Consider the following 4892-nt stretch of genomic DNA (forward strand, 5'->3'; position numbering starts at 1 on the left):
GTTTAGTTTGTGTTCTATTAAAAGTCAGATAATTGAAAATAAATGCACACAATAAAACCACCACCACCACCAACAACAACAACAAAAAAAACTTCAAGAATGCCTGTATGAAGTTACTGCAGCAATAGTGGCAACAAAATCAAATAGCTAATCAAAGCCAAAAATTCCAGGTTATGCTGTCCTTTAGGAAAGAACCTTGCCCCTTCTTTTGAAAAACTCAAAAAGGAGAAAACTATCAAAAACGAGAGGGAAACTGCATGGCTGTTGAGCAATTTAAAATATGTATCCATTCTCATGTTGCAGGTGATAAGTATTTCATTTTTGGTATTTCAATTTTTTTTGTTGTGTTTTTTATTCACAGAAGACTCTAAAACATAAGCTTATTTAACTGTGGTGTGCAGTGTCTTTGAAAGATCCCTTCTAGTAATCACTATACATCTAAAATAATGCCAATATGTTTATTCAGCAGCTAGCAAAAGACTGCTGAGTTTTCTTTGATTTTTTCCAGTAAGCAGATAGAAATCCAAGATCATGTGACACCTGTCAACAAATAACACATTTGTCTAGTCTATGCAAAAAGGCCTGGTAGGTTTCCTGTTTATTCATTTTGTACAGGTTGTTTTTTGTTACCTAGAGTTTTATTTCCAGGATGGTAAAGCTGTAGTGCAGCCCAAAGCCTGCCACAGTTTGCCAGACAGCACGTAAGCAACCAAAGATGAGCACAAAGATGTCTGAAGCCACCTGTAGAAATAAACCTTTTCCCAAAATAATTGAAAGACAAATGTCTGGAGTTTGTTTATCTTTTAGAAATCACCAAGTTTAAGTAGTCAAACAGATGAGAGGAATAGAGATGAAATTTGCAAGTAAATCCCTTGCAGCGACACAGTGGGAGCTGAAAGACATTCTAAGTGAGCACAGGGAGTTATGACTTTACAGAGAGGGAAAAAAAATACAGTTAAATAAATCCTCATATTCCTTTCCTTTCTTTTTTTTTTTTTTTTTTTTTTCTGTATTGACACATTAAGTCAGGCTTCATTATTTTCTGAAGAAAGTTGGATACACTTGTAAGTCCAGCAGCCTTAAAGAGTAGCAGAGGAATTAAATTGGCAAATTGTGAAAGCCCCTGCAAGATTGCAGAAATTGTAGTGCTTAGTCTGGTGCCTTACAAGCCAATATGTGGAAATTTTACAATGGGAATTATTTCCTATAGAAAGAACAAAGTTTATCTCTTCTTACTGACCAAGATCTCTCAGTTTCCTTTCCAAAGTAAGTTAAACTAAAATCCTCTCACAGATTGCATCAGACAACAGTGAAAACTCCTGTAAATCTAAGATTAATTTTATATCACATATAAATTCATCTGAAGAAGTTCTTATATTTGTCTGTAATGTTGGAAACTGTCCAGAACTCAATGGTAGTTGGTAGAGACTGCACTTGAATCAGGGTTATGTTTAGTTATTGTGAGTTTCTTTCTCTCACATTACCTACTCTGTTGAGCTATGCCAGACAACTGTGGTGGAAGCAGGGGAGTGTGATGAAAAGGCTTTGATTTCTTCCCAGTCCAAGTGCATTTCTATGTACAAATAATTTTTTTTTCTCCTAAGGGCTCAGAGGGCAAATTGTCCCACATATTTTCAGGAGGAAAAAAGAAAACCAGGACACAAACAGCCTTTTTTCCCTTGATTTTTCAAGTTCATTAAGAAAGAGATTACAAAGAAGTCATTCCCCTTCACAAACATTTTCTCCTCTCTCATAAAATTAGCAAAAATAGATAAATGTTAAATATATATATATGTGTATATATATTTAACATAGTAGTATAATATAACATAGTATGTAGTATTTTATATATATATAATATATGTATAAATCATTGTTTCAGACTGACAAGAAACCAAGAAATAAGACAAGACAGCCAAGAAAAACTACTATGTTTACACTTCACATATGTCCTAGATTTTAGAAATCATAGAGGGGAAAGTCACTGGAAATTTTATTCGCCTTTTATGGCCTCAAAATTGTTATAATATCTGCAAAGCCCTCCACATAAATGACCTTTTTTTACTCCCCCAGAAAGTCTCAAATAACCATCTGGAGTATGCTGCAATAAAACATGATAGTAAAGTGTGGGACTGTGGCCCTTGTGAGGTATGCAAGTATAAGAAAATATGTATTTGTTTTAACTGCACTCTCTATGATGAATGATGATCAGTTGTAACAGAAAAGACTCTTGTGTCTCATTAGACCACATCAGAAACAACAAAATACAGGGATCTTCATGGCATAACAGCAGGTCATCCACAGGCTATACCTGATAGCTACTCGGAAACTGATAAGCAGATGATCCCTTGAGACCTAATTCAACAGTAAAACCTACCAAACAAGAAGAAAACCTACAAGAGGTTACTGAATGCCCAATTGTTTGTTCATACATGATAAAGCAGGTGGGGCAGATTATGAATTGATCCCTTGATGGTTATCAGCTGCAATATGTAGTATAATCTGGCCTGAAGATTTAGGGTTTAAATAACACACTTTGGCCTTCAGGGCTGAAAACGCCAAATCTTTAGCATTTCTGCATACTTCTGCTTCCCTGTGTTACAATGTTGTCCATGGGATACATAGTAACTTTCAAGTATTTTCACTATTACAATCTTACATTTAGAAAAGCCTAGAAAATAAGAAAATTAGCTGGGTTTTTCCCAAGTATCTGATGAAATACACCTAAAGGAGGGTATGAGACAAGTGGAGGAGATGAAGAACAGATTCACTTAATATCAGAGGTACCTGTAGTGTCAGGAGGGAAACAGTAGGAAATCATGCTTACTTTGGGTTCTAGTTTCTATTGTTTGTAACTTAGTGTAATAGACCAATAAAGAAGTTCACTAGTAACCAAAACCAGTGCTATTTCAAATTACAAGACAAATATTATTGTTTTGCCCTTAGTGACAATAACAACTTGGCAAGACTACATTTTTTTGATGTTCATGATGTAAAATTTCAAGGGAAGATGGGGTTTCTGTCACTAGACGTACAGTTCAGAGAGGATGGATTACATAAAACAGAGACTGAATGCAGTAGATTTTGGTATTCTCTTGATAATGTGACAGGTCTCAATAAAGAGAGTGACAATTACACTGAAGTATGTGATGTGGATCTTCAAAACACAACTAGAGAGTTGTATTTTGCATGCAAGTCCTGAGCCATTAGTATATTTGAGATGTGCTTCATAGTACCTCTTATATTATCTAATCTTTTGCCACAGGAAAAAAAAAGATAACAGTTCTTTAGCAAAGGGTAGTACTGATTCTTTATGCAATCCAAAGGCTATTTTCAGTGAAGCTGCCAGCTGAAGCAGAGGCACATTACTCTTGTGGGGGTAAATTTTGAAATATGTGGCTCTCAGCAAACATTTTGATTTAACATATGACCACCTTTTTAAAGGTGGCAAATTTTCCAAGCGTTTTGAGGAAACACAGTAAAATCACATGTCGCAGCAGTTTTGAGTTATGCTCCAGAAAAGAAAGAAATTGCCATTGGCTCATAGAAAGTCTTCTAATACAGATGCTTTTCCTGGAGCTTTGACAGCAGAGCTGTAACTCTGAATTGTAAACATAGCTGCTGCTTTAGTCATCAGAAATTTGATTCAGAAATAGAAATACTTTTGAATAAGATAGTCTTGAATTGTAATACCCTGTGAGTTATTGGAAAATATGCAGATACAATTGGAATCCATTCTTTTACATATGCTCAGAAACCACAGGAACATATTTTTTTTTTTCCTCAGATACTTTTAAACTCACTCCAGCCTTTCTTTAGTGATCTGTAGCCTCTGAAAAAAAAAAAAAAAAACAAAAAAAAAACCCAAAAAAAAACCAAAAAAAGAAAAGGAGATGGTGCTCTTTGACCATTGCTTGTTTGACCAGACAATTTTATTTCACTATTGATTCCCATCCTTTCTCCTGCTTGTTGCATCTGCTAATTTCCTGAGGTTATTCTATAGCAATTTTCCAGGGTACCGAAAATTTCTGTGTTATATGGGGGTGGTGCCAAACACTGGGTGGCTGCACCCCTAGTGCAGGCAGAAATTAGACACTAAGCAATCTTTTTGTGCCATGTGCTGTTTTTAGTCACTTGAGGTGTAGCTTCAAGTTTCTTAGCCACTGTAATATTTTCCAATGAAGATACTCAGTAGACAGACTTCATATCACTTGATGGATTTCAGGAGAAGGTGCCTAAGGAAGAGCAAGAATAGGCTGAAAGATTGTCCACATAGCCTTTCCCAGGGAAAGAAAAAGTGAAAGTACATGGGCAAAGCAATGAAAACTGTTGACTGTCCTCTCAATGGTACAAGAGGTAAGAAGTGGTACTGAGGGGTGTCGTGGTTTGACACGGGAAAAGAATTTTTTTGGAAGGAAGAGGTCAATCCAGTCAGGGGTCACGTTTGGATACTGACACTTGGGGGTGACCAATTGAAGGTGGACACGCCTCTGAGAACACAGAGGGGTTAAAAGCGGATTCCCAGGGGAACTCGCTGTCTCTGGTTCCGGTCATCGGAAGGTATAGATGTCCCCTGCCCAGCCCGGGCTGTGTCGGGGAGGGGAGCCATGCGGCCTGCAGAGGTAGGCCAGGGGGTGAAGGATCTGGAACTGAGCTGGGCCAGCTCCTGTGGACGGAAGGGTGGAGAACATCTGGGATGTCTTTGTTTCCCCCCCCCCCCCCCGCCCTCCCCCCCCTCAATCTAGAGGGAAAGAGATAGAGGGCCTGCAGGCACTTGGGAGTTTGCCGGCAAAGGAGAAGGGGAGGGTAAAAGATGCCCAGCGTGGGATGGGAGATGGGAGACGGAGTCCTGGGCTGAGATTTCAGCTGTCCGGGGAGTCCGGGAATTTTAA

At 38.0% G+C, this 4892-nt stretch overlaps 1 long non-coding RNA gene across 2 annotated transcripts in view; it reads left to right on the forward strand.

Annotated features, from left to right (window-relative positions):
• Positions 1–4892, forward strand: part of LOC115490947 (uncharacterized) — a 65315-nt gene that overhangs the window by 31722 nt on the left and 28701 nt on the right. The window lies entirely within an intron of this gene.

The sequence above is a fragment of the Taeniopygia guttata genome, chromosome Z (assembly GCF_048771995.1).
Source record: "Taeniopygia guttata chromosome Z, bTaeGut7.mat, whole genome shotgun sequence".
NCBI lineage: Eukaryota > Metazoa > Chordata > Aves > Passeriformes > Estrildidae > Taeniopygia > Taeniopygia guttata.